Source organism: Parasteatoda tepidariorum, chromosome X1 (genome assembly GCF_043381705.1).
Source record: "Parasteatoda tepidariorum isolate YZ-2023 chromosome X1, CAS_Ptep_4.0, whole genome shotgun sequence".
NCBI classification, from domain to species: Eukaryota; Metazoa; Arthropoda; class Arachnida; order Araneae; family Theridiidae; genus Parasteatoda; species Parasteatoda tepidariorum.
In genome coordinates this window covers 83,193,666-83,211,208 of record NC_092214.1, presented here as the reverse complement: position 1 = coordinate 83,211,208, position 17,543 = coordinate 83,193,666, and the positions used below count along the sequence as shown (strand labels likewise).

Here is a 17,543-nt window from a genome sequence, read left to right as displayed (position 1 = left end):
AAATATCTTTTTAAGTTAGCCTAATTAGAAAATATTCTAATGATTATAATATTAATATGATAATGCTGAAGTTTAAAGGCTGAAAGAAAGAACTCGGTACATGTGAAATACTGCAAAAGATATGATGCAATAATATGATGGCGCGTTTTTTCAATCTGCGGCGTAAAAATATATCGGAAGCAGTAACCCGGAAGTCTTGAAAGAGCAATTTTACCACTAGCGCCACCACCCTTAGCTTTACACGATCACCCATCCATAAAATGATATAAAAATGAAGCAACAGCACTACTAATGCTAGACGTGGCGAAAGCCTTCGACCGCGTCTGGCATATAGCACTAATCTCAAAAATGATAAAACAATCACTGCCATATAATATCATTCATATTATAAACTCATACCTGAAAAATAGAACTTTTCAGATAAGGCTAAATAACAAACTATCAGACAAACGCCCAATCAATGCAGGAGTGCCACAGGGCAGCATCTTGGGACCTGTATTATACCTGATCTATACTAGCGACTTTCCGATTACGACAAACAACCCCAACTACATGATTGCGTTCTGCGCAGATGACACGGCGATAGCCACTCGCTCTCTTGACCCAAATCAAGCAGTCAAAAAATTAAATGCCACCCATTGAAAAGTGGTGCGCTTCTAATAAAATATCTATTAACACTGAAAAGTCAAAACTCATGATCATAAGAAAAAAGAAAAGGCATAAACGAATTAAAGACAGAGTTCTCAAATAACGTGCCGATTACTTAGGTCTAACAATCAATGACAAACTGAACTGGAACAGCCTTGGGCCTTACGGGAGTCTGTCTGCACCCAACATGGTTAGGAATAATAAGTCCAATAAAATCGAACGAAGGAAAATTAACTTAGGACAAATCCAGTCAACAACTTATGACGATGATGATGACAATTCTAGTACAGATAGCTATCAGGCCTTGGAAGAATTACTTCCCTCTTATTTCAAAAAATTAGTCTCTAATACCCTAGATTTATTAAATCATTGCTTATTCTTTCAAGATGGATATGATAAAATAGATACCAAATCACAAGAAATCAAACAAAGTACTAATGAACTAATTTCTCTAATACAAAACCAAAAAGCAAATAATAACTTATGCGAATTAGGAAATGAGTTTTAAAAAATCGCAATTAGTGAAATGAAAGACTTTTGGCAAGAACAAAACCTAGAGATAATAGGGTGCTTTATATATAAAAATTCAGACCCCTACCCCTCTAATCAAAGCAATAAAAGTAAAAAGCTCAAAAGAACAAATGAATTCCCACTCATAAATGAAAATATTGAACATGACCAAAATCAAATGGATACATGGGAAATAGAAAATTAAAATGATACGGAAGATAACCAATTCATTAAATCAAAGAAAACGGCGGCACCCCCACCCTTTATAATACAGGATAAAAAATTTGATTGGCTTAATTTTCGTAAAATTATACAAGATAAAGGAATAACAGGTGTCACTGATAAATCTAATGCCGATAACTTCGTAATAAGAGTAAATGACTTAGAAAATAGAAATAGAATAAATACTATTTTTGAAGAAATGAATACAAGCTATCATATTTATAGCTTACCTGAAAAGAGATCAATGAGAGTTGTTCTAAAGGATATTCCAAAAGAAACTTCAGCTGAGGACATTAAAGTGAAATTAATTGAAATTGGACTAACCATAAATAATGTCACTCAGTTAGAACGCAGAAGAAATGGAACCAAAACCAAACTGCCAATTTACATTGTGGATTTACCCAAGTGCGATAGCAATAAAGAAATTTATAAAATTATATATCTCACCGGCTGTAAAATACGAGTAGAAGAATATAAAAAATCTGAACGTCCGACACAATGTCATACATGTCAGAATTTCTTCCATGGACTAACAAATTGTAGACACCCAGCAAGATGCGTAAAGTGCGCAGGTGACCATCTTACAAAGGACTGCCCAAATAACTTTGCTCAAGTAAAATGCTGTAACTGCCAGGGAGAACACCCTTCAAATTATACAAAATGTCCAGTATATGAAAAAATAATCATAAAAATAAAAAGCAATACTAGAAGACAAGTGGAATTTAGAAGACCAAATAAGATTACTGTCTCAAATACTAATAATACCAAGACTTATGCTAGTGTCCTCAAAAATTCCAAACCCGATAATAATACAAACCTAACGGATTTACTCAAACAGGCAATAGAAACATCTCAAAACCTAAACAGCCTAATAGCAAAAGTAATAGAACAAAATACTAATACCCAGAATACTGAGGTAAATGACGAAATAAATAATACCTATAATGGATAAGAAAAACAAAGCCTCATGTCTAAATATAGTACTGTGGAATGCTAATAGCCTAACAAATAAAATGACCGAACTAATGGACTTCATAACTGAATATTCGCCTGATGTCATAGCCGTAACGGAGACCCATGCAAAACCGCATCACAAATTGAAAATACCGAACTACAATAGCTACAGATGCGACCGACTTACCCACTATGGAGGGGGCACTGCCATTTATATTTCTAGAGCCTACAAATCAGCGGTATATAATATTAAGACCACTGATAACATTGATGAAACCTCCGTTATTATTCAGATTGACGATCAATATATCAAATTATCATCTATATACAGCCCACCTGGAAATGAGTTAAAGGAACAGTACTTCAGAAATGGACGCTATTATTACGGGCGATCTGAATGCCAAAAATGTGAACTGGGGCTGCAATGCCAGTAACAAACAAGGTCTCAAACTAAGAAACATCATTAAAACCTAAGGACTTACCTTATACGCCCCAACTGAGCCCACCTATTACCATCACAATCCAGGCTATAAACCTGATATACTGGACATCATGATTACTAACATGAAAACACCCTTTGCTATGACAGTACTGAACGATTTAACCAGTGATCACCTACCAGTCCTAATCTCAACCTGCTTGCCCGAAATAAATAAGAACATTACATCAAAGAGAATTAACTGGACTCTCTATCATAATATACTAATTAAAAAGCTTACACCACAAACGAAACTAAATAGCATCAGTGATATAGATAACTGCATTCAATACCTAACATACAACCTGAATGTTGCACTAACCGATGCTACTGATATCAAGACTAAAAATTATAATAATATGAGACTACCAAATGATATTAAAAATATCCTTAGATATAAAAATAAACTAAAAAAGCGCTACAAAAGAACGCTAAATCCTGAATATAAAAATGAGATTAACAAACTAAATAGAGAGATTAAAAGAAAATGTAATGATCACAGAAATGAAAAGGGGAATGAGAAAGTCTCTACTATCAATAAAAAAGATAATTCTTTATGGAATATGGCAAAAGCCTTCAAAAGAACTCCCCCATCTAATCTACCACTGAATGATAATAAAACAGTGATTTATACTGACTCAGATAAAGTTAATACATTCGCCAGGACTATGAAACAACAATTCTCACTTAATACTGAGCCCTATTACAGTATTAACGATCAATTTGTTAATGACGAATATATTACCATTACTAACTCGCCAATAATAAATAACGACATAGAAAATACTACTGATGATGAAATTATCAATATAATAAAACATCTAAAGAACAGAAAAGCCCCTGGTCATGATTGTATCACTAATGAGATGCTAAAGCATGCACCACCAAGTATTATTCCCACACTAAAGTCACTTTTTAATTACTGCCTCAATAACTCTTATTTTCCAGAACCATGGAAAAGATCAGATATTATTCTCTTCCCAAAACCGGGAAAGGATGCAGCCGATCCAAACAATTATAGACCCATCAGTCTACTACCTACAATTTCAAAAATATTTGAAAAAATTATCAGCTACAGGATCAAAAATTACATGGACGTTATACCACAACAGCAATATGGTTTTAGGCCAAACCTGTCTGCCACAAAGCAAATCATAAACATGTTAGAATACATTAGTAAGGGAAAGTATAAAAAAGAAACGATGGCCCTTATCCTACTCGATGTAGCGAAAGCTTTCGATCGAGTATGGAATAAGGGTCTAATCGTAAAACTCAAATACATGAATTTTCCACCAAATACCATCTTGACTCATACCTAATTGGAAGAGAGTTCCGAATTAAAATGAACAGCACATACTCGGATTATCATACTATTATGGCAGGGGTACCCCAGGGTTCAATACTGAGACCGCAGTATATTTTATATACTGCGGACTTTCCGATCAATGACAACCCAAATGAATTTGTGGCTTTTTACGCGGACGATACTGCAATTATCACCAAATCAATGAATTCCAAGAGGGCAGTAGACCTTTTACAAAATAAACTTAAAGAGGTAGAAGCATGGTGCTCCAAATGGAGAATAAAGCTGCATCCAGACAAAAGTAACCTGATTATTATTAACAACAAAAAATACAAATACAACTCTCATTCAATTGACTTATTCAATACCAAAATCGCGCCAGTTAAGCATGCCAAGTACCTTGGTGTCACAATTTCACAAAATCAGAACTGGAGCAAGCATATCAACGAAACTATTAGAAAAGCTAAAGGAGAGTCTTTCGCTCTAAAAGCTATCCTCAATGAAGACTCAAAACTAAACTTGGCCAACAAAAAAACCATATACTTACAGGCTATCAGACCCATTTTAACTTATGCCTGCCCAGCCTTAACCACGATTAGTAACAACTTAAAAAATAAACTATCAAATACTGAGGGCAAAATACTCAGATATATGACGGGAGCCCCAAAGGCAATTAGCAACAGACTCTTAAGAAAAGATCTCAAAATAGAGTAAATTAACTGTTATATGGCAAAACTTAGCACAAAATTCTTCAGCGATGCTAAAGATTGCAATACCTCCAACTTCAAGCAAATATTTGATTTAGAACTCATTAAGGAAAACAGTAATCATAACCAACTAACGGCATTCTTATTATTAGACTGCATAATTTCAAAACTATATAAAAAATAGGACACAAACACACACAGTATATCCACTGGCCTATGGCAAACCCGGTGAAGGAGTAACTCTGAAAAGGGTCCGATCCGGGCAAGCCATAGCTCAATTAAATATAGTACAGTGAGCAACCCGGAACGAGTGGTGATCTACCAGGACGACCGGGCCACTGTTTTAGCAGAGCCATATCATTATTTAAGACATATGTTGAATAACATAAACATGTAAATAGTTATGTAAATATTTTGTATATATATCTTATTTTTAAACTTAATGTTAATTATGTATTATCAATTTATGTTATCATATCCAATTGTTAGTTCTTATCTTTTCCTGTAATTCTTATTATTGTTTTAACGATGGGGGAATTCCCCCCCATATTTTGTATAACATAAGACTTATATTCCTTTGACCTGAGAGCATAAGGCAAACTAGTTTAGATGAATCGGTTAGTGGAGCTTCGCGCCAAACACCGAGATACAACCCATATCAAGAGTCTAAAACAGCTGAAATGCTGGCATGAAACATGAGCTGCATGAAAGTTCTTTGCTAAATCTAAAACAACGTTGCTAAAATCAGCTTTCAAAATTTGTTCAGCAGCATAGCTTTAATAACCCTGGATGACTGTGTAAAAAATGGAGTGACAATATTTTCCTTTGATAAAGGGTAAATAAAAGTCAAGTACCTGGTTTACATGACACGTAACATTTTCTCAATGGTACCTACATTCTCGTATTATAAATTGGCTTCTGAAAAAATGCTCAAGAACATCCGATCTCTAGAAGTTTTCAATATTATGGACTACTCTTTTTATACCTTTAAATACCTTTAACATTATTTTTAAAAGCCGCTATATCCATATTTTTAATAAACTGGCAGCTTTCTTGTTCATTTATAACAACGAAAAGTGTATACCTTTGCTTCCCATTCTAATCTAAAACTCTAAAAAATAAATAAATAAGTGAACAAAAAGAAAATATCTAACGCATAATACAATACTCTTGTTCTTAATGAATAGAAGTCATGTTAAATTGTTAAATCTAGTATATTTGAAAAATTTTTACTTCGTAATTGTTATAAAGCAAATTAAATAAAAAAAACAACCTCTTTTCAGAACGCTTAACTCACAGAGAAGCTTGAGAGAAGATCATTTATTGAAACAGAAATCTTTTTACATTTTTAAGATAATCAAAATGCTCTTTAAAATAACTACGTAAACATTCTAAAATGATGAAGTCAGTGCTTAATCTTTCATCTATGTAACTTGATCGTAAGTATAAGATCATAAGTTTGTTTCAGGATAAAGGTCAAATAGATTGACAACGATATGTTATTTAATGCAAATTTATCGAGTTCATTTTGAATTAGTGCAAATTTTTGCTTTATCAAAATTTTTAAATAAATTAGTCGTTTATCACAAATATTTCCGAAGATTAAAAAAACAAAAACATGAATGCTAATATTAAATGATATATTTTTCTGTTTTATAATATTTTATTTTATGTATATAATATTTTATTTTATATATATATATATAATATTTTATTTTATGTATATAATATTATGTTTAATAATTTCTTACTGTTCATATTTCGTGCAAGAATTGTTCAGACACAGTAACATTTCAATAAAATGTATTATATTATCTAACGTAAAGTCCGATTTCTTATTAAAAAAAAAAAGAAAGAAAGAAACTATCACAAATTTTACGAATAACCTCTTTTATTCCATTCCTTGCATGTTTTTCTATTCTTCTTCTTACATTCCTTATTTGTGTAAATATTTGTCTCTGTCATGTAGCAGTTATTTAAACTGTCGCCTGTGCGAGGAAGGCTGGAGAATACCAGCTTTCAACTGCTTCCTTTTCCTCGCTATCTGTGGCGAAGCACGTGCAACTGAAAAACTCCATTTAGGTAGTATAACAAGTAAAAATCACTCAGCGTCTAGTTTAGACTGTACGGGGGCAGGGCTAAAGAGAATAGAAGGGCTAGTTCACTCCGCTCTTAGAACTGAAGCTCCGATTTCCTTCCTCATGACGTCACTGTGTCCACAGATCTCGGAAGATCTCACGCAAAGATATTATGATAACTTTGCATCTTTCTCTTTGTAAATATAAGTTAGACTTTTTCTGGTCATTTGCTTTCAAACTTTATGTAATTAACACATTATTTCCATTCATAAACATAGTTTGAAAAAACTTTCTTGGCCAGTATATTAAAAAAATACCATTTTAAACTTATAAAAATATTTTACTAGTTGGCGAAAATGACACTATAAATACTTTATTTTAAAAAGTTCAGTTTTAACTTTAATTATTAAGAAAAATGAAAGTATATATCGACACTTTTTTATCTACATATTCTTTTATAATAATAAGTTGAGTTAAATTTAGATACCCCGATTTTAAAATATGCCGTTAATAGCAATTTGTTCATACTTAATCATTAGGAAACATCAACCTTAAACGATAATTACTGAAACAAAATAATAATTTAGGTTCATAATGACATTAGAAATTTTACAATTGCTTATAGATATTTAAATTTACGATAGTATAATTTATAGATATTTAAATTTAAGAGAGTATAATTTTTTAAAAAAATCATAAATAAGAATAACTACATTAAAAAATATGTTATGAAATTAGGAGAATTCCAACTATATACTATACATTTTATTTATACTTTTTATTTACATTTTAATTTTCTTTGACTTTATCCATTTTTTTCACCTGCCTTTCTTTTTGAAGTAACGAGGCGGTTTCTATTTAGATAATGAATTTTTATAAAAGTTCTTAACGACAGAATAAACGTATTGCTGTTTTATATTAACTGTGTCATTTCGGAATCCATTCTTTACATAGTTGTTCAGTTACTTTAGGGAACATCCGGAAAATTATATTTTTTCCTTTTGTTTTTCTATCAAAATTTTTTCAAGTTGCAATCGCGCAAACTGGCATTTCGATAATAATTTCAAATTCTTGTAAATTCGCTGCAAAAACTAAGGAAAGTCATTATAGAAAATAACAAAGGTCTTAGAATATGTCGCAAAAAGAAATACTCCAATATTAGTTAGAGCTAGTAAGGCCGAAAGCTCCTTTCTTGAAGTAAAAGTGCGAGCTTTGCGCCTAAGTTACGTCACTAGAGAAAATCGGAGGATTGGTGCGGCGAGAGCTACTTCAAAGGAGTGAACCAGCCCTCAGTATTTGATAGTACGGTGGTGGCCAATCTATTCCCCTCCATGTGATCAGGTCAGATTTTTAGGTGTGAATGGCAGAATGGGGTCTGTCATTATCATGCAGAAACTAAACTCCTGACATCAGAAGACCAAGTCGCTTATTTTTTATTACTGTCTATATTCCTTGCTGTCAAACTTCAAATCATTGATCGTATTTCGCAGTATTCTGATAAAACATTTTGAATTAACACTGTATACAGGATCCTGCATTAATACCAAAGCAAATGGTGTTGTTCAACAAGCAAGAAATGCAAGCGTTTTTCAATATTTGCTCGACATTCAATTAAATACAACGATTGTCATTTGTTTCCAAATAACTCTTGAACCTATTACTATATGCTATGTACTATATAAAATAGAAAGTTTTTCCTGACAGGGTAACAATTCCTCATTTTGGAAGCATAATTTGAAAATCCAAAATGCCTTTTATAAGGGAACATGAAGAGAAAGCGAAGAAATAAGCACGCAGGAATTATTATATCGTATAGAAATTTTTTCTCTTCAGTTTAATAATTCTTAATTTTGAAAATATCTGAACTTTCTGGATCAGTCTTTAGCACCAAGAATATACCGAGAGTTCTAATTGTGCTATCTTAACCTTACCATTATGGTGATTATGTCAAACCTATAGCATACTTTAAGAATATGGAAGCAAAATTTATATTTACGAATATCAGATTGTAATAGAAAATGTGCACCAGAAATTCCGAAAATACGATTGATTTAAAGTTAACCCTACATAATGCCTAGAAATTACATGCTGAATATTAAGATGAATATTCAAAATCAACTGGTTTGGATTATAAGCAAGAAAATAGTCGTTAGTACCTCCTGCATGGTTTCTACAATTTGAACTCATCATTTACCCTTTAAGAAGTATACTTGCGTGAGAAGTATACCTCCGTCAAAATTCATTAGTTTTATAAATGTAGGTGGGAAACTATTTTCCCATCTATGATTTGCGTAGTCATCTGTTGATAACTTCACAAAATAGAAAAAAATATAAGTGTAGAGGGTTTGAAACTAAAGCGAAGAACAACGTGAATAAAGTATAGATGAAAATGCATAAATTGACGTACTATAGAGTTAGTTCTTTTATCAAGAACCTTCTCCAGTGTCTAAACGTCAAAAAACGTTTAAAAGCTGAGGAAGGTTCTTGTTAATAGAACTGAAAAAATAGTTTGTCAATTTATGTATTTTCATGTGTGCTTTATTAACGTTGTTCTTTGCAATAGTCTGCATAGCACAATGTATTTCCCTTTCCTTAGTTGAAAGAGGATTTTGTTTACATAAATGAGGGTAATAATAAAGGTTTGCGTGGGGCTAAGAAGAAAGACTAACACTGAGATGTTTTTTTTTTCTCTTGTGTGTTATGGGTTCGCTCATTTGAATCCTTCTCATTTAGTTTACTTGTATTTATTAACACAGGATTTAAAAAAAAAAGGTTATTTTTAAGCTCAGAAGTTTTAGTTTTTAGTCAATTTTTTACAGTAGGTAAAATTTTTAAAACATTTACACTCACCTTCTCCATAAAAAATAGTCTTGAAAAACCAAATTAATTTTATGTAAATTAATTTATTTCTGTGTATCAATCCCGAAAATATATATCAACATAACATTTAATGGAAAAAGTGGCCTTATAAAGTGTTAAGATAGTAATATATAAGGACGATTTTTTTAAAATATATTATTTGAGTCAAGAAAATGCACTTGCAATAAATATTAAGTCTAGCCAAAATGTTAAAAGCATTAACAATCAATGTCTGAAATAGAATAGGAATTCAATTTTCGACACTAGAATAGAATAGAATTGAATACAGTTTTGAAAAAGAAACTATGTTGTTATTTAAAAAATAATATGCGTTTGGTGAGTAATAATTTAATGATGCATCGTCTTTTCCTTTATTTATGAAGTAGGATGTCGGACTCTCATTGAAAAGACCGAAGAACATAGATAAAACACGTCTTAGTGAGAAAAAGAAATGCTTATCTCTTCTACGTTATTCTACTCTAGTAGAATATTTTTATTGATTTCAATAGTACCGTGAAATGACTGAACTCATGCAATACTGAAAATTCTTCTATCAAAGAAACAATTTTATTGCAACATATCTTTATTATAGCATTATATATGAAGATGCTATGAGTACATTCCAAAATTAAAAATATTTGTATCGTGATTTTAGATCCCTTAAGAAAATGCAAAACGTATTACTTATTTTGATTAAAATAAGTGTTATTTAAAAACTCATATGATTTTTCATACTCCTATGAGAATAATGATGACAAGTGTTTGATAGGAAAGTTGCAAGATAATTGAGTTCTCTCTTCATTTTGAACTGTAATGAAATTTTTTTTTAAGATATCATTTTTCCAAATGCAAAATTGACTTCTCTAAATGCAAAGGAAGGAAAAAAAGTGCTTAGTTACATTTTCTTCTACCTCGTGCCCCTCTCATGTGCTCTCTTATGTATTGGACACTTCTGTATTATACCTTTAAACTTTTCTTTTTTCAATGTAGTTGCTTAGTGCAGCAAATCCCAATTTTTTAATTTTTGTTTTACCATGAAACTCCAAATAATCTTAAAAGTGAAGTATGAAAAGAAATTGTGAAAGTATAAATCAAGGAAAAGATTTATTTTGAAAATATATAATAAGGCGAATGAATTTTTCCATTGTCTTATCAATAATAGTCTTGTCCGATAATTAAATTATCAATCCCAGAGTGGCCTCTGGTTAAAACCTGAATTTGTTTTTACTTTATGTATAAACTGAAAATGAATAAAATAAGCAGCTGTATGGTTTTCGTTGAAAGGAAAACAAACAAGTATTAAAAATGTTGTCTATCAGTCAAACGTTTTTTATTGATGATTTACTTATTTTATTTTGAATTGAAAAGTGCAATGGGAATAACGAATGTGTTTTTATTTTATTTATTTATTTATTTATATATTTACTTTTTAATAAATGTATAACCTATTTCTGTCTTATTTTATACATAGAGAATAAAATATGATCAAAACTACCAGAATATGGTAAAATTTAGAGTGCTTCTGACTCTATGGGAATACCATAAAGCACGGTAATTTTTACCGAAGCACTTTGCTAAAATTAGCAATAAAATATTGTCTTACATGCTGAAATTTGGCAAATGAAGTAAAATTAGGTAATTCTATCATGATACCTTAGCCTTAGAGCATGGCATAAAATCCATTTATTCAGTTAAATTTACTTTTTAGTTTTGCATTTTTTGTCGAATGTTTAAATGTGTGGTAAAAAGAACTATAATTTAAAAAACTAGAATTTCCGGCAAAGCACTACCACATAAACTGGAAAATTACCAAATGAATGGTTTAAATTCCGTATATTTTGGTTTTATTGCCATAATTATGGATTGTTTTGTTCTAGAAATGTCTTTAAGATGCAGTATAGAAATATTACCAGAATTTCCTTCTCAGATAATTGTAAATCAATTTAATGTCAGAGAGTTTCAAAGCAGATTTAAAAATCAAAATGAATTGCAAAGTTTATATTTAAATACAAATACTTACTATCTAAGCTTTTGCGTATTACAAATTTCAAACTTTCCTTCAGATATTCTCTTTTTACTTAAAAAAATCACATAAAACTTAGCATAAAATAAAATGCTTCCCACAAAAAAGTAGTAACTCAAACTGTTTATCCATCTATGAAATTCTGACATTAATTCTTCCTTTTGATATCATGTTTGCATAACAAAAAATTATTATGAAAGAAAGGCTTTAAAAATGAAAAATATTGTTTTTGACGTCAATCCCACTTTTAGAGACGAACATTTTCTATATTTAATACTGATAGTTTTGCTTTAGTCATATCTATATTAAAAATATCTTGTGCGAGATGATATACAACTTTTAAAAGTTATCTAATTTTTTAAGTTTAAAAAAAAAAACAATAAAAATTAGGATAAATCTAACATCAATATTTAAAAAAAATATTATTATAGTATAGGAAAAAATTGCTGTTTCTGAAAATCTTTATTTGTTTTATAAGGTGAGATCTTAAAGATCCTTTTATGTATAGGACGAGTTAAAGTCGTTGATAGCTAAAAGCAATAATTCTTACTTTTTTTAAAATTTTATATCAATTAAAAAATTATTCATTATAGTAGTTTCTATCTGAGGTATTCTTCCTTTATTTAAGAATCCATTTAAAATTTTCAAATTGAAAAATATTATAAAAGGATCACTTACGAATCTTTTAGTATATATTAACGCTAACGACTATAGTAGTTGCTCATGCTTTTTTCAAAGTAGATTGAAAAGACTTGGAAAAAAATAAAATTGAAATATTCAACCTGGATTGCATTACACTGTAAAAAATTCTGGATCAAATTTTGGTAAAAAGTAGCGGTACTCAGGGTGCCGGTATTTTTTTAACTCAAAATCCATTTTTACCAACAAAGAATCTGACGTACCGTAATTTTTCGAGCAAAAATTATTGTAAAATCACTTTATCACTCTAATTAAATAATTATTACTGTAAAGATTGTGGTATAATATTCTACTGTAAAAATGGATTTTACGAATAATGCACCCTAAGTGCCGGTATTTTATACCGTGATTTGATGCAGATTTTTTTTAACTGTGTATACATGCCCAATATTATGTACAATGCTCAAAAAATGAATAATTAATTCTGTTTATAACTTTGTTCTAGTAATTGGATTTTCTCGTACTAGGACTCAAACTTAATAGTCCACGGAGGTGATATAAAGAATATAATAATATAAACAAAGATGAAAATAATAAAAGTTTTATAACTCATAATACGATATACCTTTAGAATGAAGATGTGTTGTGTTTATAGGTACATGGCGAACAATAAAGCTGTAGGCCATGCTGCTATTGGCTGGACACTTCACAATTTACTATAACTAGAGAGCGCAAAAATACAACACCAAAAAGTTGAATCTGAAGTCATAGCAAAACCTAATTCTTCAGATTATAATTGTATGCAAAATGTTTTTGATTCAATTTTATTTTATTTTATAACCGACGTTGAACAGCTGACCCCTGACCCACGAATCGGGCTTACGACTACTAATGTTCAACTCCGTAGCCTTGTAATTTTAATCCTAATCTAGAAGATAAGGGAGCTCCTGGATAAAGTATTTGCCTTCGTGGAGGACTTAATCATAAATTAAAGAAACATGAAGAAAAACTCTCCCAAAAATAGGCCAACTTCAATGAAATTTGAATATGTTGTCAAATAATAGTTGTTAAGTAAAACTGCAATACGTAAACTAGTGGTGCTGCAATTAAATAACGTCATCTGCAATGAGCAAAATGATCGTGAGCCTGCGAATTTTGCCATGTTCCTGAAATTAGAAATTTGAGACAGCCAAAATTTTTTTTATTACCGTTGTTGAACTACCAATCCAATTTTTTGGTTTAAAACTACTAACGTTCAACTCCGTAGCCTAATTATTTTGAAACCAAGGAGGAACCGTGGAGGACTTTTAATGGAACTAACCCGCTTTTGCGTTACATGGAGAGGAATAGCACGAAAATCTCCCACGGTTAGACCGACGACAAGGAAACTCTAACCCATCATCCGTCTGTCACTAAGGATATTTTACATCAGCACTGTGGTCGGTGCAAGCCGGATGCGGAATTCGTATCGACTATCCATCGCTGGGATTCGAACCCGGACACTTCATTGGAAGGTGAACGCTCTATCTCCTGAGCCCTCACGGCTCTTTCGATTCAATCGACAGGATCTCGAGATATGGCGAATCACTCGAAAAGTGAAATTAATATTAAAGGGGTCAAATTCTTAATCGCTATCTTTTAACCGCCAAACTATTGGGAATAAATTTAAAAATGGTGTTACTCTTCATATTTTGGTGATTGAGAATCTGAATTCGTCTAAAAAACAGTATCTCGATTCAGAGAAAGTAGGAAAGTTTCGTATCTGATTTAGTGACTTTTCCTTATTCATTTATAATAACTAATTCGCATATTTAGAGTCAACTGTTTGAATTATTTAACTATGAAGAATGAATTTCAGTACTTAAAAATCGAATAATTGGAAAAAAAGTTATTCCAGTAACTGGTGCAGGTAAAATTACCGTTCTGTATGGTAATGACATTTCTGGTAAAAAAACGGAAACCATAATTCTGTTTAATAAAACCAAAATATACGGTATTTAAACCATTCATTTGTTAATTTTCTTGTTCTTATGGTAACGGTTTACCGGAAATTCTGTTTTCAAACTTATAGTTCTTAATACCACACATTTAGAAAGAAAAAAAAATACAAAACTGAAAAGTAAATTTAACCGTATAAATGGTTTTTAAGCCAGGCTCTTAACTATCATGATAAAATTACCAAATTGCAACACATTTAACAAATTTTAACATATATTATAAAACTATATTTTGTTTAATAATTTTATCAAAATCATTACCAAAGTGCTTTGATTATATTATCTTCTTTTTGGTATTCCCATAGAACCAGAAACTCGGCAAACTTTACTGTAAACAAACTTTACTGTACTCTGGTAGCTTTGATCATAATTTTTTTTTTCTGAGTGTATATATTATTTGCTTATATAACAAGATCTACCCTGAACTGTCATGCCAAAGTTAAAATGAAAATTGCTAATTTATCTCTTTTAAACTAATTTTAAAGTGCCTTTAAATTTTTTTTGATTCGTAAACATATGATTAAACTAGATCTATATTTTTGTATAAAACTTATTTCTTTCAAACTCTGAACATTAAATAACATATATGAATGTTTAGGTTACAGAAATCAAAACATGGTTTGCTAAAAAGTATTAATAATATATTTAAAAAATTTCATTACAAAAATTGAAAGCCTTCTACTTACAGAACGTTGTTTTTTTATAAATTTCGATCATCCATTAGAAACGTTTCGAAATTTTTGGATTCATCAAGTTGACATCTTTAAAACTCTTCTGCAAAAGTTAGATATGCGAGTTACTGCGATTATGTACAGAAACATAGTCACTTATGTTTCTTAAAAACAGACGTTTGCGCAGACGCTTTCTAGAGTCAACAAAAAAGGAAACAATTACTAGACATTACATAAAAAATTGTCTCCTTGTTCGCATGCTTTTCGAAGGTTTCTGATTGGATGCATTTAAATAAACAAAAGAGCAAGTAATTATTAGAATATATTTTGAAATAAGCAATTTTTGATTAATGTCGAGATTAATTTGACAGGACTTCTATTGAAATATCTTATTAGTTAGAAAAATAATATTTTTAAGTAAAGCTATTTGATAAAATATCTGACGTATTACTAATAAAATATTTATTGTAGAAGTGTAATTATCATCAGGATGAAAAAAAAAAGCATGATTTCTGCTGGTAGCTCTGACAATGTGTTGTATTTGTCGTTCTCGGTGTTTTATTAAATATATAATCCTTATCTTAAAAACTTTTACTAATTTTATATTTATATTTGCATTACCACGTTGACATAATTAATCGAAGAGTATGACATTTATTAATCTAAGAAGTTTAAACTAAAAAATAGAATGCTGAAACTTCATTTTAATTTAAAGCTATTACAAGGATACACGGTGTTCTGTAATTACCATCATTGATATATGTTTCATATACTTTGTAAAAAGTAAAAACTTATTTACTACAGCTGTTCTTTAGAACATACATGGGAGCCTGAAATTATCACCAACTTAGAAAATGAATCATGCTGTAACAGGTATTAATAACATCTGATGAATGATTAGAGGTGCATGCTGTCCAAAGTAAAACTATGTAATAAAGCAATAATGTATTTCCCTTAATTTCGGAATCAATCTCAAAGTAATTAGTAAATTTAGATTTAAAATCAAAAAACTTTTTTGTATTATTTTAACTGATTTTTTAATCAAAGATAAAAAAAATGAAGAATGACTTTTTTTAACACTATGCTTTGATATAGAAAAAAGGAATTTATTTTCTAATGAAAAACTGAGTGTGTTTGTTCAATTAAGTGTTATGGGTCTTGAATACTTACTACATATGCCTGTGTGTCAAATATACCTTTTATACATATAATGTGAAATAGTTGATATAAATTTTAATATTTCATGCCGAAAATACTCCTATTTCATCTGCAGTTTAAGTTTTTCGGACAAATCTAAACGGATTTTTTGAGAAATTGGGGACAAAACTGAATGCTTAATTTCCAAGATAATTGGTAATTACCAATGCCCTAGTAAATTTCATGTTAGCGAGAAAGATATATTCATTTTTACAATATTTCATCTGTTCATATTCAATATACAATTTGTTCTTTGTATATATATTTAAAGTAGTTATTAAAAGATTTTTTGGAGGCCTAAAGTAAGACTTTTTTTTCTCTGCAAATAACTGCTAATTTTGAGCTTGATAACTTCTTTATTCATCTCATTGACCTAAACCGTTGTACGTAGGTTTTTATTTATTTATATACATAGTTTTATATACCCATATAAGTCTGGGTAGATAGTATCTAATTTTCCCAAAAATTGTTTGAATTGGGGAACAAACTTTTTGTTTCAGTTATACTAATACTTTATTTTAATTTGTAACCGTCGTTGAATACGCGACTCAATTTTATGGGCTTACGCGTGTGCGAGCTCCTTCGTCACACGAATTCTCCCCCTCTTCAGTGGGCGTAATCCTTAATCAATCTTCAACTGTCAAAATCTGAGGGGTGAAGAACTAAGATGAAGCTTGGAGAGGGGTGCAAGAGGATTATCCTTTATCGCCTCTTATTTGCAAATTATTTATAACAAGCTGATTATAATGCTGATTAGTAGAGGAAAGCACGTGCTTTTTTGAAAGTTATTATCTTAAAATTTCAAAAATTTATTCTTGATTTAAGTTTAAGTTATTTAATTTCAGACAATTTATCAAAAATGAAGTAAAATAATTCTATATTTATCACTTAATATAAATGGTGTTTTAAAAATCATACATTTCCATGAATTATAACTTAATGTTAGTTAATAATTTTAGTTTGCAGTTATTTAATTAAATTTATGTTATGTTATTAATGTTCAGTTATTAATTATTATTAATTTCTTATAAACATTGCGTAATGTTTCTTAAATATAAGTTCTCAAAGGTTTTAATGTTGGTTTCAATTTTTCCTTGGTTTACATTTATGCGCATTTTAATTTTTCTTAGTTATGATACTCAACTTATACCAGTTTTTTCATTATTTCGATTGTAACTTAATGATGTTAATGCTAAGTTCTCCTAATTGTAGTTATTTAGTTTAATTTACCTACAATGCAAATTTTTATTAATTATA

The 17,543-nt window shown here is 30.2% G+C and overlaps 1 protein-coding gene across 16 annotated transcripts in view; it reads right to left on the bottom strand.

The window, feature by feature from the left end:
• The window catches only part of LOC107453214 (G-protein coupled receptor 83), a 53,930-nt gene that overhangs the window by 12,144 nt on the left and 24,243 nt on the right, over positions 1-17,543 (bottom strand). For 4 of the 16 annotated variants that reach the window (XM_071187449.1, XM_071187455.1, XM_071187454.1 and 1 more), the window contains exon 3: positions 15,105-15,192. The exons of 5 other annotated variants lie outside the window; for them this stretch is intronic. The gene's annotated coding sequence lies outside the window, so the exon portion shown is untranslated. Of the gene's footprint in view, positions 1-11,779; positions 11,908-15,104; positions 15,281-17,543 lie in introns of those variants that run through there. 7 more of the 16 variants (XM_071187450.1, XM_071187448.1, XM_043047757.2 and 4 more) reach the window with 4 other exon arrangements.